This window comes from Cherax quadricarinatus, chromosome 23 (genome assembly GCF_038502225.1).
Source record: "Cherax quadricarinatus isolate ZL_2023a chromosome 23, ASM3850222v1, whole genome shotgun sequence".
NCBI classification, from domain to species: domain Eukaryota; kingdom Metazoa; phylum Arthropoda; class Malacostraca; order Decapoda; family Parastacidae; genus Cherax; species Cherax quadricarinatus.
The window spans coordinates 547,520-565,019 of record NC_091314.1 but is presented as its reverse complement, the minus strand read 5'-3'; positions in this window follow the sequence as shown (position 1 = coordinate 565,019).

Below are 17,500 nucleotides of genomic sequence, written 5' to 3'. Positions count from 1 at the left end.
CAGGGAGACCTGGACAGTGTACCCTCCAGGGAGACCTGGACAGTGTACCCCCCAGGGAGACCTGGACAGTGTACCCTCCAGGGAGACCTGGACAGTGTACCCTCCAGGGAGACCTGGACAGTGTACCCTCCAGGGAGACCTGGACAGTGTACCCTCCAGGGAGACCTGGACAGTGTACCCCCCAGGGAGACCTGGACAGAGTACCCTCCAGGGAGACCTGGACAGTGTACCCTCCAGGGAGACCTGGACAGTGTACCCTCCAGGGAGACCTGGACAGTGTACCCCCCAGGGAGACCTGGACAGTGTACCCTCCAGGGAGACCTGGACAGTGTACCCTCCAGGGAGACCTGGACAGTGTACCCTCCAGGGAGACCTGGACAGTGTACCCTCCAGGGAGACCTGGACAGTGTACCCTCCAGGGAGACCTGGACAGTGTACCCTCCAGGGAGACCTGGACAGTGTACCCCCCAGGGAGACCTGGACAGTGTACCCTCCAGGGAGACCTGGACAGTGTACCCTCCAGGGAGACCTGGACAGTGTACCCTCCAGGGAGACCTGGACAGTGTACCCCTGGGAGACCTGGACAGTGTACCCTCCAGGGAGACCTGGACAGTGTACCCTCCAGGGAGACCTGGACAGTGTACCCTCCAGGGAGACCTGGACAGTGTACCCTCCAGGGAGACCTGGACAGTGTACCCTCCAGGGAGACCTGGACAGTGTACCCCCTGGGAGACCTGGACAGTGTACCCTCCAGGGAGACCTGGACAGTGTACCCCCCAGGGAGACCTGGACAGTGTACCCCCTGGGAGACCTGGACAGTGTACCCTCCAGGGAGACCTGGACAGTGTACCCTCCAGGGAGACCTGGACAGTGTACCCCCTGGGAGACCTGGACAGTGTACCCTCCAGGGAGACCTGGACAGTGTACCCTCCAGGGAGACCTGGACAGTGTACCCCTGGGAGACCTGGTCAGTGTACCCCCCAGGGAGACCTGGACAGTGTACCCCCCAGGGAGACCTGGACAGTGTACCCCCCAGGGAGACCTGGACAGTGTACCCTCCAGGGAGACCTGGACAGTGTACCCTCCAGGGAGACCTGGACAGTGTACCCTCCAGGGAGACCTGGACAGTGTACCCCCCAGGGAGACCTGGACAGTGTACCCTCCAGGGAGACCTGGACAGTGTACCCCCCAGGGAGACCTGGACAGTGTACCCCCCAGGGAGACCTGGACAGTGTACCCCCCAGGGAGACCTGGACAGTGTACCCTCCAGGGAGACCTGGACAGTGTACCCTCCAGGGAGACCTGGACAGTGTACCCTCCAGGGAGACCTGGACAGTGTACCCTCCAGGGAGACCTGAACAGTGTACCCTCCAGGGAGACCTGGACAGTGTACCCTCCAGGGAGACCTGGACAGAGTACCCTCCAGGGAGACCAGGACAGTGTACCCTCCAGGGAGACCTGGACAGTGTACCCTCCAGGGAGACCTGGACAGTGTACCCTCCAGGGAGACCTGGACAGTGTACCCTCCAGGGAGACCTTGACAGTGTACCCTCCAGGGAGACCTGGACAGTGTACCCTCCAGGGAGACCTGGACAGTGTACCCTCCAGGGAGACCTGGACAGTGTACCCTCCAGGGAGACCTGGACAGTGTACCCTCCAGGGAGACCTGGACAGTGTACCCTCCAGGGAGACCTGGACAGTGTACCCTCCAGGGAGACCTGGACAGTGTACCCTCCAGGGAGACCTGGACAGAGTACCCTCCAGGGAGACCTGGACAGAGTACCCTCCAGGGAGACGTGGACAGAGTACAGATGTGGTCACATATGCTCACTTCTCTCTTGTCATTTGTATTTAAGTTTCTGTAGTTTTTCCATGCTCTTATGCTACACTTTTCTTTCCTCTGCATCTCTGGGTGAAGCAAATCTCTCTTTCTCTTGCTTGTTTCTCCTATTTCTGGGTATGAAGTTCTCTGCCTCCCGTCATTTCCCACCTAGATGCTCCTTCATTTCCTTTGATGACTGTCCTTCTAGTTCCTTTTCCCACTGAACTTCATTCAGGAACTTCCTCATCCCTGGTGAGTTGCTTATACTAAAGTCTGCTTTCATATTCCTCCCAGTAGTCGGTCTTCCTCTATTTTCAGTTCCGCGAGGTATTCCAAGTTCAGTACTGTATGGTCGCTGGCTCCCAGAGATCTTTCATACTTCTCTTCTATGTCAGACGTACTTGTAGTAAATACTAAGTTCAGTATTGTTGGTTCATCTCTTTATCTCTCTTATCGTATCCTTAATATGCTGAGACATAAATCTCTCCCTCCATCTCTCTCAACTTAGTTCTTCACATTCCTGGTTCCCTATATGCCTCTCAGTTCTTAGTATACTTGTTTGTTGTTGAAATCACCCATGATAAGTAGCTTTGAACATTGAAATGGTATAAAATACCTTACCTAACATAAATAGCTTTGCTTTTACCCTATGTGCACTCCTAGGTGCCTCTGCTGTGGTCTCACCCACTGCTTTATTTTCGTTTTCCTATTTTTGTTACGGTCTCCTACTGTTAGGCGAGGGGTTGTATATCACCGCCACTATTACTTGGGGTCTCCCAGCCTTAAACTGAACCTCTGCTACATGTCTGTTTAACACATTTATCTCGCCAGAACTCCACTGGTTTTCTGATTAGCAGCACCAATCCCCCGCTTCCCTGTATCCTCGTGTCTGCTTTTATCACTAGTGGATATGATCATGTATGTGTATGTGTGTTTCTGTGTGTGTGAGTGCATTTGTAGGCTTTATAAATGTGTGAAGGCGGGTTTGTGTGTGTATGTGTTGGCTGGCGTGTGTGTATCAGTCAAGAGGGAAGGGGCCGAAACGCTTGTTTATATACACATGTCTCAGCGCTGACATTAAAGTTTACTCCGGAAAGTGTGCTGTACCTACACCCACCAGTCCACCCACCCACACCCACCACCCACCAGTCCACCCACACCCACCCACCACCCACCAGTCCACCCACTCACACCCACAACCCACCCAAGCCCACTCCAAAAAATTCTTCATTTCGTTCAACCGTTTTTCTGAAATTGAGATTATCATTTAGACAGAATAGCTATGTAACTAGATGCACTCCTGCTAACATTTTTGGGTCCTAGTTCATAGGCCTTTCATGCATCCATATGCTTTTGTGCTACCGTCCACAGGATGGATATGAGATGCACAATAAACTAGCCAAGCTCCTGGAGAGTGAAACGTTGCTATAATAAATTGTCACATAGGTTGCGTCTGTGTCCTTTTACCTAATAGACTAAATGATGTGGTAGTCAGTCTTAGGCCTGGTTAGTCAGTCTTAGGCCTTTGGCAGACTGACATATACACAAACTGAAGAAATGAGACACTTATGAAACATATGGGAATCTTTACTGAAGAAACGTTTCGCCACACAGTAGCTTCCTCAGTCTTATACAAAGCAGCAAAGCAGGAAGGTATAAGGAGAGGAGGAGTCTGAGGTAATCAGTCCTTCAGCCTGGAATCAATATATTCAGTCCACATCGAGTCCAGGCTGAGGGACTGATTACCTCAGACTCCTTCTCTCCTTATGCTTTCCTGCTTTGTATTGAACTGATGAAGCCACTGTGTGGCGAAACGTTCCTTCAATAAAGATTCCCATATGTTGCATAAGTGTCTCAATTCTTGTCGGTTTTCAAAACCATTCATCACATATACACAAACTGACTGATGTCTACCTGGAGTCTACCTGGAGAGTATTCCGGGCACCAACGCCCCCGCGGCCGGGTCCATGACCAGGCCTCCCAGTGGATCAGCATCTGATCACCTAGGCTGTAGTAGCCACACTGAGGTTGGATAACAAGTACTTCTGGTAGTCTGGCTAAGTATTTGGTCAACCTTGTGGTCACTATCATGTACTTGATTGTCCACTTATCGAGGAATATAGTGATAAACAGTGTAATAATCTACTGCATAACATGTCCAGGTATCTTAGTAATGAAAACTAGAGATTAGAAAGTTCGTTATAATCACAATAATAACTAAATCCAGCAGATATTTCCTAGTTGAACCAGACTTAAATAATGTTAATAGTAATACACAACATAGTCATGCAGGTTAGTACAACATAGTCATGCAGGTTAGTACAACACAGTCATGCAGGTTAGTGCAACATAGTCATGCAGGTTAGTGCAACATAGTCATGCAGGTTAGTGCAACATAGTCATGCAGGTTAGTGCAATATAGTCATGCAGGTTAGTACAACATAGTCATGCAGGTTAGTGCAACATAGTTATGCAGGTTAGTGCAACATAGTCATGCAGGTTAGTGCAACATAGTCATGCAGGTTAGTGCAATATAGTCATGCAGGTTAGTACAACATAGTCATGCAGGTTAGTGCAACATAGTCATGCAGGTTAGTGCAATATAGTCATGCAGGTTAGTGCAACATAGTCATGCAGGTTAGTACAACATAGTCATGCAGGTTAGTACAACATAGTCATGCAGGTTAGTACAACACAGTCATGCAGGTTAGTGCAATATAGTCATGCAGGTTAGTACAACATAGTCATGCAGGTTAGTACAACATAGTCATGCAGGTTAGTGCAATATAGTCATGCAGGTTAGTACAACATAGTCATGCAGGTTAGTACAACATAGTCATGCAGGTTAGTACAACACAGTCATGCAGGTTAGTGCAATATAGTCATGCAGGTTAGTACAACATAGTCATGCAGGTTAGTACAACATAGTCATGCAGGTTAGTACAACACAGTCATGCAGGTTAGTGCAACATAGTCATGCAGGTTAGTACAACATAGTCATGCAGGTTAGTGCAACATAGTCATGCAGGTTAGTGCAACATAGTCATGCAGGTTAGTACAACATAGTCATGCAGGTTAGTGCAATATAGTCATGCAGGTTAGTACAACATAGTCATGCAGGTTAGTACAACACAGTCATGCAGGTTAGTGCAACATAGTCATGCAGGTTAGTGCAACATAGTTATGTAGGTTAGTGCAACATAGTCATGCAGGTTAGTACAACGCAGTCATGCAGGTTAGTACAACATAGTCATGCAGGTTAGTACAACATAGTCATGCAGGTTAGTGCAACATAGTCATGCAGGTTAGTGCAACATAGTCATGCAGGTTAGTGCAACATAGTCATGCAGGTTAGTACAACATAGTCATGCAGGTTAGTACAACACAGTCATGCAGGTTAGTACAACATAGTCATGCAGGTTAGTACAACATAGTCATGCAGGTTAGTGCAACATAGTCATGCAGGTTAGTGCAACATAGTTATGCAGGTTAGTACAACACAGTCATGCAGGTTAGTACAACATAGTCATGCAGGTTAGTGCAACATAGTCATGCAGGTTAGTGCAACATAGTTATGCAGGTTAGTGCAACATAGTTATCCAGGTTAGTACAACATAGTCATGCAGGTTAGTACAACATAGTCATGCAGGCTAGTACAACATAGTTATGCAGGTTAGTACAACACAGTCATGCAGGTTAGTGCAACATAGTCATGCAGGTTAGTGCAACATAGTTATGCAGGTTAGTACAACATAGTCATGCAGGCTAGTACAACATAATCATGCAGGTTAGTACAACACAGTCATGCAAGTTAGTGCAACATAGTCATGCAGGTTAGTGCAACATAGTTATGCAGGTTAGTACAACATAGTCATGCAGGTTAGTACAACATAGTCATGCAGGTTGGTACAACATAGTCATGCATGTTAGTACAACATAGTCATGCAGGTTAGCACAACATAGTCATGCAAGTTAGTACAACATAGTCATGCAGGTTAGTACAACATAGTCATGCAGGTTGGTACAACATAGTCATGCAGGTTAGTACAACATAGTCATGCAGGTTAGTACAACATAGTCATGCAGGTTAGTACAACATAGTTATGCAGGTTGGTACAACATAGTCATGCAGGTTAGTACAACATAGTCATGCAGGTTGGTACAACATAGTCATGCAGGTTGGTACAACATAGTCATGCAGGTTAGTACAACATAGTCATGCAGGTTAGTACAACACAGTCATGCAGGTTAGTGCAACATAGTCATGCAGGTTAGTGCAACATAGTTATGCAGGTTAGTGCAACATAGTCATGCAGGTTAGTACAACACAGTCATGCAGGTTAGTACAACATAGTCATGCAGGTTAGTACAACATAGTCATGCAGGTTAGTGCAACATAGTCATGCAGGTTAGTGCAACATAGTCATGCAGGTTAGTGCAACATAGTCATGCAGGTTAGTACTACATAGTCATGCAGGTTAGTACAACACAGTCATGCAGGTTAGTACAACATAGTCAAGCAGGTTAGTACAACATAGTCATGCAGGTTAGTGCAACATAGTCATGCAGGTTAGTGCAACATAGTTATGCAAGTTAGTACAACACAGTCATGCAGGTTAGTACAACATAGTCATGCAGGTTAGTGCAACATAGTCATGCAGGTTAGTGCAACATAGTTATGCAGGTTAGTGCAACATAGTTATCCAGGTTAGTACAACATAGTCATGCAGGTTAGTACAACATAGTCATGCAGGCTAGTACAACATAGTTATGCAGGTTAGTACAACACAGTCATGCAGGTTAGTGCAACATAGTCATGCAGGTTAGTGCAACATAGTTATGCAGGTTAGTACAACATAGTCATGCAGGCTAGTACAACATAATCATGCAGGTTAGTACAACACAGTCATGCAAGTTAGTGCAACATAGTCATGCAGGTTAGTGCAACATAGTTATGCAGGTTAGTACAACATAGTCATGCAGGTTAGTACAACATAGTCATGCAGGTTGGTACAACATAGTCATGCATGTTAGTACAACATAGTCATGCAGGTTAGCACAACATAGTCATGCAAGTTAGTACAACATAGTCATGCAGGTTAGTACAACATAGTCATGCAGGTTGGTACAACATAGTCATGCAGGTTAGTACAACATAGTCATGCAGGTTAGTACAACATAGTCATGCAGGTTAGTACAACATAGTTATGCAGGTTGGTACAACATAGTCATGCAGGTTAGTACAACATAGTCATGCAGGTTGGTACAACATAGTCATGCAGGTTGGTACAACATAGTCATGCAGGTTAGTACAACATAGTCATGCAGGTTAGTACAACATAGTCATGCAGGTTAGTACAACATAGTCATGCAGGTTGGTACAACATAGTCATGCAGGTTAGTACAACATAGTCATGCAGGTTGGTACAACATAGTCATGCAGGTTGGTACAACATAGTCATGCAGGTTGGTACAACATAGTCATGCAGGTTAGTACAACATAGTCATGCAGGTTAGTACAACATAGTCATGCAGGTTAGTACAACATAGTCATGCAGGTTGGTACAACATAGTCATGCAGGTTAGTACAACATAGTCATGCAGGTTGGTACAACATAGTCATGCAGGTTGGTACAACATAGTCATGCAGGTTGGTACAACATAGTCATGCAGGTTGGTACAACATAGTCATGCAGGTTGGTACAACATAGTCATGCAGGTTAGTACAACACAGTCATGCAGGTTGGTACAACATAGTCATGCAGGTTGGTACAACATAGTCATGCAGGTTGGTACAACATAGTCATGCAGGTTGGTACAACATAGTCATGCAGGTTAGTACAACACAGTCATGCAGGTTGGTACAACATAGTCATGCAGGTTGGTACAACATAGTCATGCAGGTTGGTACAACATAGTCATGCAGGTTGGTACAACATAGTCATGCAGGTTGGTACAACATAGTCATGCAAGTTAGCGATTATCACTAACTGAGTAATTGTGTTATAATTTAATCAATGATTTTTTAATGTCTTGCGAAGCAGTTCACTGGAAGAGGAACACTGCGTGTGATAACTGATACCTTGCCTGGAACACTACGTGTGATAACTGATACCTTGCCTGGAACACTGCGTGTGATAACTGATACCTTGCCTGGAACACTGCGTGTGATAACTGATACCTTGCCTGGAACACTGCGTGTGATAACTGATACCTTGCCTGGAACACTGCGTGTGATAACTGATACCTTGCCTGGAACACTGCGTGTGATAACTGATACCTTGCCTGGAACACTGCGTGTGATAACTGATACCTTGCCTGGAACACTGCGTGTGATAACTGATACCTTGCCTGGAACATTGCGTGTGATAACTGATACCTTGCCTGGAACACTGCGTGTGATAACTGATACCTTGCCTGGAACACTGCGTGTGATAACTGATACCTTGCCTGGAACACTGCGTGTGATAACTGATACCTTGCCTGGAACACTGCGTGTGATAACTGATACCTTGCCTGGAACACTGCGTGTGATAACTGATACCTTGCCTGGAACACTGCGTGTGATAACTGATACCTTGCCTGGAACACTGCGTGTGATAACTGATACCTTGCCTGGAACATTGCGTGTGATAACTGATACCTTGCCTGGAACACTGCGTGTGATAACTGATACCTTGCCTGGAACACTGCGTGTGATAACTGATACCTTGCCTGGAACACTGCGTGTGATAACTGATACCTTGCCTGGAACACTGCGTGTGATAACTGATACCTTGCCTGGAACACTGCGTGTGATAACTGATACCTTGCCTGGAACACTGCGTGTGATAACTGATACCTTGCCTGGAACACTGCGTGTGATAACTGATACCTTGCCTGGAACACTGCGTGTGATAACTGATACCTTGCCTGGAACACTGCGTGTGATAACTGATACCTTGCCTGGAACACTGCGTGTGATAACTGATACCTTGCCTGGAACACTGCGTGTGATAACTGATACCTTGCCTGGAACACTGCGTGTGATAACTGATACCTTGCCTGGAACACTACGTGTGATAACTGATACCTTGCCTGGAACACTGCGTGTGATAACTGATACCTTGCCTGGAACACTGCGTGTGATAACTGATACCTTGCCTGGAACACTGCGTGTGATAACTGATACCTTGCCTGGAACACTGCGTGTGATAACTGATACCTTGCCTGGAACACTGCGTGTGATAACTGATACCTTGCCTGGAACACTGCGTGTGATAACTGATACCTTGCCTGGAACACTGCGTGTGATAACTGATACCTTGCCTGGAACACTGCGTGTGATAACTGATACCTTGCCTGGAACACTGCGTGTGATAACTGATACCTTGCCTGGAACACTGCGTGTGATAACTGATACCTTGCCTGGAACACTGCGTGTGATAACTGATACCTTGCCTGGAACACTGCGTGTGATAACTGATACCTTGCCTGGAACACTGCGTGTGATAACTGATACCTTGCCTGGAACACTGCGTGTGATAACTGATACCTTGCCTGGAACACTGCGTGTGATAACTGATACCTTGCCTGGAACACTGCGTGTGATAACTGATACCTTGCCTGGAACACTGCGTGTGATAACTGATACCTTGCCTGGAACACTGCGTGTGAAAACTGATACCTTGCCTGGAACACTGCGTGTGATAACTGATACCTTGCCTGGAACACTGCGTGTGATAACTGATACCTTGCCTGGAACACTGCGTGTGATAACTGATACCTTGCCTGGAACACTACGTGTGATAACTGATACCTTGCCTGGAACACTGCGTGTGATAACTGATACCTTGCCTGGAACACTGCGTGTGATAACTGATACCTTGCCTGGAACACTGCGTGTGATAACTGATACCTTGCCTGGAACACTGCGTGTGATAACTGATACCTTGCCTGGAACACTACGGGTGATAACTGATACCTTTCCTGGAGCACTGTGATGACTGATACCATACCTGGAACACTGTGATGACTGATACCATGCCTGGAACACTGTGATGACTGATACCATGCCTGGAACACTGTGTGATGACTGATACCTCGCCTGGAACATATGTGATGACTGATACCTTACCTGGAATACTGTGTGATGATTGATACATTGCCTGGAACACTGTGTGATGACTGATACATTGCCTGGAACACTGTGTGATGACTGATACATTGCCTGGAACACTGTGTGATGATTGATACATAGCCTTTAACACTGTAATGACTGATGCCTTGCCTGGAACATATGTGATGACTGATACCTTACCTGGAACACTGTGTGATGATTGATACATTGCCTGGAACACTGTGTGATGACTGATACATTGCCTGGAACACTGTGTGATGATTGATACATTGCCTGGAACACTGTGTGATGACTGATACATTGCCTGGAACACTGTGTGATGATTGATACATTGCCTGGAACACTGTGTGATGATTGATACATTGCCTGGAACACTGTGTGATGATTGATACATTGCCTGGAACACTGTGTGATGATTGATACATAGCCTTTAACACTGTAATGACTGATACCTTGCCTGGAACACTGTGTGATGACTGATACATTGCCTGGAACACTGTGTGATGACTGATACATTGCCTGGAACAATGCGTGATGACTGATACATTGCCTGGAACACTGTGTGATGACTGATACATTGCCTGGAACACTGTGTGATGACTGATACATTGCCTGGAACACTGTGTGATGACTGATACATTGCCTGGAACACTGTGTGATGACTGATACATTGCCTGGAACACTGTGTGATGACTGATACATTGCCTGGAACACTGTGTGATGATTGATACATTGCCTGGAACACTGTGTGATGACTGATACATTGCCTGGAACACTGCGTGATGACTGATACAGTGCCTGGAACACTGTGATAATGGATACATTGCCTGGAACACTGTGTGATGACTGATACATTGCCTGGAACACTGTGTGATGATTGATACATTGCCTGGAACACTGTGTGATGACTGATACATTGCCTGGAACACTGTGTGATGACTGATAAAGTGCCTGGAACACTGTGATAATGGATACATTGCCTGGAACACTGTGTGATGACTGATACATTGCCTGGAACACTGCGTGATGACTGATACATTGCCTGGAACACTGTGATAATGGATACATTGACTGGAACACTGTGTGATGACTGATACATTGCCTGGAACACTGTGTGATGACTGATACATTGCCTGGAACACTGTGTGATGACTGATACATTGCCTGGAACACTGTGTGATGACTGATACAGTGCCTGGAACACTGTGATAATGGATACATTGCCTGGAACACTGTGTGATGACTGATACATTGCCTGGAACACTGCGTGATGACTGATACATTGCCTGGAACACTGTGTGATGACTGATACATTGCCTGGAACACTGTGATAATGGATACATTGCCTGGAACTCTGCGTGATGACTGATACATTGCCTGGAACACTGCGTGATGACTGATACATTGCCTGGAACACTGCGTGATGACTGGTACATTGCCTGGAACACTGTGATAATGGATACATTGCCTGGCTCTCACTTAATTCTAATAGCTTGTAGCATACCCTTCTGGGGATGGAGGTGACAGGAGAGTGGGTGATGAGGATGGATTGATGGAGGATTTAGTGATGGAGGATGGGCTGCGGGAGTGGTGAAGGACAGTGTACTGGAGGATGGGGTGATGGAGGATGAAGTGATGGAGGATGGAGTGATGGAAGGGCTAAGCGTCAAATCGCGTGTCAGTGTGGCAATGTACTCACCGAGTTGTGTTTACAGGGGTCGAAACTCAGGTCCCGTGTTAGTTACCATGTTGTCCTAGGCACATGCCGGTTAGACACTAGGCCTGTTGTATGTGCATGCGTGTGTGTATATGTGTGTGTGTATATGTGTGTGTGTGTGTATGTGTGTGTGTGTACTCACCTATTTGTACTCACCTATTTGTGGTTGCAGGGGTCGAGTCTTAGCTCCTGGCCCCGCCTCTTCACCGGTTGCTACTGGGCCCTCTCTCTCCCCGCTCCATGAGCTTTATCAAACCTCGTCTTAAAACTGTGTATGGTTCCTGCCTCCACTACGTCATTTTCTAGGCTATTCCACTGCCTTACAACTCTATGACTGAAGAAATACTTCCTAATATCTCTCTGACTCATTTGTGTCTTCAACTTCCAATTGTGGCCTCTTGTTTCTGTGTCCCCTCCCTGGAACATCCTGTCTTTGTCCACCTTGTCTATTCTACGCAGTATTTTATATGTCGTTATCATGTCTCTCCTGACCCTCCTGTCCTCCAGTGTCGTCAGGCCGATTTCCCTTAATCTTTCTTCATAGGACATTCCCCTTAGCTCTGGAACTAACCTTGTCGCAAACCTTTGTACTTTCTCTAGTTTCTTGACGTGCTTTATCAAGTGCGGGTTCCAAACAGGTGCTGCATACTCCAGTATGGGCCTGACATACACGGTGTACAGTGTCTTGAACGATTCCTTACTAAGGTATCGGAATGCTGTTCTCAGGTTTGCCAGGCGCCCATATGCTGCAGCAGTCATCTGATTGATGTGTGCTTCCGGAGACATGCTCGGTGTTATACTCACCCCAAGATCTTTCTCCTTGAGTGAGGTTTGCAGTCTTTGGCCACCTAGCCTATACTCTGTCTGTGGTCTTCTGTGCCCTTCCCCTATCTTCATGACTTTGCATTTGGCAGGATTAAATTCGAGAAGTCATTTGCTGGACCAGGTGTCCAGTCTGTCCAGGTCTCTTTGAAGTCCTGCCTGGTCCTCATCAGATTTAATTCTCCTCATTAACTTCACATCATCTGCAAACAAGGACACTTCTGAGTCTAACCCTTCCATCATGTCGTTCACATATACAAAAAATAGCACTGGTCCTAGGACCGACACCTGTGGGACCCCGCTCGTCACAGGTGCCCACTGTGATACATCATTACATACCATGACTCGTTGTTGCCTCCCTGTCAGGTATTCTCTGATCCATTGCAGTGCCCTTCCTGTTATATGCGCCTGATGCTCTAGCTTCTGCACTAATCTCTTGTGAGGAACTGTGTCAAAGGCCTTCTTGCAGTCCAAGAAGATGCAATCAACCCACCCCTCTCTCTCGTGTCTTACTTCTGTTATTTTATCATAAAACTCCAGAAGGTTTGTGACACAGGATTTGCCTTCCATGAATCCGTGCTGGTTGGCATTTATACTCTTGTTCAGTTCCAGGTGCTCCACCACTCTCCTGATAATCTTCTCCATAACTTTGCATACTAGTAATACACGTCAATGACACAGGTCTATAGTTTAGTGCCTCTTTTCTGTCTCCTTTTTTAAAAATGCGAACTACATTTGCCGTCTTCCATACCTCAGGTAGTTGCCCAGTTTCCAGGGACGTGTTGAAGATTGTGGTAAGTGGCACGCACAACATATCTGCTCCCTCTCTAAGGACCCACGGGGAGATGTTGTCCGGTCCCATTGCCTTTGAGGTATCGATGTCCCTTAGCAGTTTCTTCACCTCCTCCTCATCTGCATGTATGTCGTCCAACACTTGTTGGTGTATTCCTTGCTGGTGTCCCCATCTGATCTGTCCCCCCAGAGTCCTTCCTGTCTCTACTGTAAATACTTCCTTAAATCTCGTGTTGAGCTCCTCACATACCTCTTGATCGTTTCTTGTGAGTTCTTCACCTTCTTTCCTCAGCCTTATCACCTGGTCCTTGACTGTTGTCTTCCTCCTAATGTGGCTATATAGCAGTTTCGGGTCAGATTTGACTTTCGATGCTATGTCGTTTTCATACTGTCGCTGGGCCTCCCTCCTTATCTGTGCATACTCGTTTCTGGCTCTTCTACTAATCTCCTTGTTTTCCTGGGTCCTATGCCTCCTGTACCTTTTCCATTCTCTGTTGCACTTAGTTTTTGCCTCCCTACACCTTCGGGTAAACCAAGGACTCGTTTTGGTCTTCCTATTATTTCTGTTTCCCTTGGGAACAAACCTTTCCTCTGCCTCCTTGCACTTTGTTGCCACATATTCCATCATCTCGTTTACCGATTTTCCTACCATTTCTCTGTCCCACTGAACCTCCTGCAGGAAGTTTCTCATACCTGTGTAGTCCTCCCTTTTATAGTTTGGCCTGTCCCCTTCAGTTCCTGTTACCTTCTCCACTTGTAACTCTACTATATAATCAAAACTCAGAACCACGTGATCGCTAGCTCCAAGGGGCCTCTCGTAAGTGATGTCCTCAATGTGTGTGTGTGTATGTGAGTGTGTGTGTACTCACCTATTTGTGGTTGCAGGGGTCGATTCACAGCTCCTGGCCCCGCCTCTTCGCTGATTGCTACTAGGTCCTCTCTCTCCCTGCCCCATGAGCTCTATCATACCTCGCCTTAAAACTATGTATGGTTCCCGCCTCCACTACATCACTTTCTAGGCTATTCCACGGCCTGACTACTCTGACTGAAGAAATACTTCCTAACATCCCTTTGATTCATCTGAGTCTTCAACTTCCAATTGTGACCTCTTGTGTCTGTGTCCCTTCTCTGGAACATCCCGTCTTTGTCCACCTTGTCCATTCCGCGCAGTATTCTATATGTCACTATCATGTCTCCCCTGACCCTCCTGTCCTCCAGTGTCGTCAGGCCGATTTCCCTCAACCTTTCTTCGTAGGACAATCCCCGTAGCTCTGGGACTAGTCTTGTTGCAAACCTTTGCACTTTCTCTAATTTCTTGACGTGCTTGACTAGGTGTGGATTCCAAACTGGTGCTGCATACTCCAGTATGGGCCTGACGTAAATGGTATACAGAGTCTTAAACGAATCCTTACTGAGGTATCGGAACGCTATCCGTAGGTTTGCCAGGCGCCCGTATGCTGCAGCAGTTATCTGATTGATGTGCGCCTCAGGAGATATGCTCGGTGTTATGCTCACCCCCAGATCTTTTTCCTTGAGTGAGGTTTGCAGTCTTTGGCCATCTAAACTATATTGTGTCTGCGGTCTTCTTTGCCCTTCCCCAGTCTTCATGACTTTGCATTTGGCAGGGTTAAATTCAAGGAGCCAGTTCCTGGACCAGGCTTGTAGCCTGTCCAGGTCTCTTTGTAGTCCTGCCTGATCCTCATCCGATTTGATTCTTCTCATTAACTTCGCATCATCTGCAAACAAGGACACTTCTGAGTCTATCCCTTCCGTTATGTCGTTCACATATACCAAGAACAGCACAGGTCCTAGGACTGACCCCTGTGGAACCCCGCTTGTCACAGGCGCCCACTCTGACACCTCGTCGCGTACCATGACTCGTTGTTGCCTCCCTGTCAGGTATTCTCTGATCCATTGCAGTGCCTTTCCTGTTATGTGTGCCTGATCCTCTAGCTTTTGCAGTAACCTCTTGTGAGGAACTGTGTCGAAGGCCTTCTTGCAGTCCAAAAATATGCAGTCGATCCACCCCTCTCTCTCTTGTCTTACTTCTGTCACCTTGTCATAAAACTCTAGTAGGTTTGTGTGTGTGTGTGTGTGTGTGTGTGTGTGTGTGTGTGTGTGTGTGTGTGTGTGTGTGTGTGTGTGTGTGTGTGTGTGTGTGTGTGTGTGTGTGTGTGTGTGTGTGTGTGCGTGCGCGCATGCGTGTGCACCTACATATAAGCACTCCCAACATTTCTCGTCATATATGCATCTTCTGAAGAGGACCACAGGTGGAGATCCAAATATTAAGCTTTATTCGTGTTTATTTCTCGTATGTTCACTCAAACACTTACAAGTGTACAAGGGACCACTACACTTAAAAGTGTTCACTCATAAATTATATGCAAATTAATGTAACATAAAGTGTCTCCATTATTATCAACATAAATTAACAAAGTAACACAGTGCCGCGGTTCGATCCTCGGCGCCATCGTTTGGTTTATTTATTAACATGTTCCTAACAAGTTTCCTGGCGCTCGTAAGTGACAGTATTTTGGTTATTTTCTGCGATTTAATCTTCAGTTTACATCTCGATATTTTTGTTACGACCATTACTTAGTAATAATTGGTAAATATCGTGAGTCAATATTGATATCAAGGCTCAGGATCAATATTGATATCAAGGCTCAGGATGAATATTGATATCAAGGCTCAGGATCAACATTGATATCAAGTCTCAGGATTAATATTGATATCAAGGCTCAGGATCAATATTGATATCAAGGCTCAGGATGAATATTGATATCAAGGCTCAGGATGAATATTGATATCAAGGCTCAGGATCAATATTGATATCAAGGCTCAGGATGAATATTGATATCAAGGCTCAGGATTAATATTGATATCAAGGCTCAGGATGAATACTGATATCAAGGCTCAGGATGAATATTGATATCAAGGCTCAGGATCAATATTGATATCAAGACTCAGGATCAATATTGATATCAAGGCTCAGGATCAATATTGATATCAAGGCTCAGGATCAATATTGATATCAAGGCTCAGGATCAATATTGATATCAAGGCTCAGAATGAATATTGATATCAAGGCTCAGGATCAATACTGATATCAAGGCTCAGGATGAATATTGATATCAAGGCTCAGGATCAATATTGATATCAAGGCTCAGGATCAATATTGATATCAAGGCTCAGGATCAATATTGATATCAAGGCTCAGGATCAATATTGATATCAAGGCTCAGGATCAATATTGATATCAAGGCTCAGGATTAATATTGATATCAAGGCTCAGGATGAATACTGATATCAAGGCTCAGGATGAATATTGATATCAAGGCTCAGGATCAATATTGATATCAAGACTCAGGATCAATGCTGATATCAAGGCTCAGGATCAATATTGATATCAAGGCTCAGGATCAATATTGATATCAAGGCTCAGGATCAATGCTGATATCAAGGCTCAGGATCAATATTGATATCAAGGCTCAGGATCAATATTGATATCAAGGCTCAGGATCAATATTGATATCAAGGCTCAGGATCAATGCTGATATCAAGGCTCAGGATCAATATTGATATCAAGGTTCAGGATCAATGCTGATATCAAGGCTCAGGATGAATATTAATATCAAGGCTCAGGATCAATATTGATATCAAGGCTCAGGATCAATATTGATATCAAGGCTCAGGATCAATATTGATATCAAGGCTCAGGATCAATGCTGATATCAAGGCTCAGGTTCAATATTGATATCAAGGCTCAGGATCAATATTGATATCAAGGCTCAGGATCAATATTGATATCAAGGCTCAGGATCAATATTGATATCAAAGCTCAGGTTCAATATTGATATCAAGGCTTAGGATCAATATTGATATCAAGGCTCAGGATCAATATTGATATCAAGGCTCAGGATCAATGCTGATATCAAGGCTCAGGATCAATATTGATATCAAGGCTCAGGATCAATATTGATATCAAGGCTCAGGATCAATATTGATATAAAAGCTCAGGATCAATATTGATATCAAGGCTCAGGATCAATATTGATATCAAGGCTCAGGATCAATATTGATATCAAGGCTCAGGATCAATATTGATATCAGGGCTCAGGATCAATATTGATATCAAGGCTCAGGATCAATGCTGATATCAAGGCTCAGGATCAATATTGATATCAAGGCTCAGGATCAATATTGATATCAAGGCTCAGGATCAATA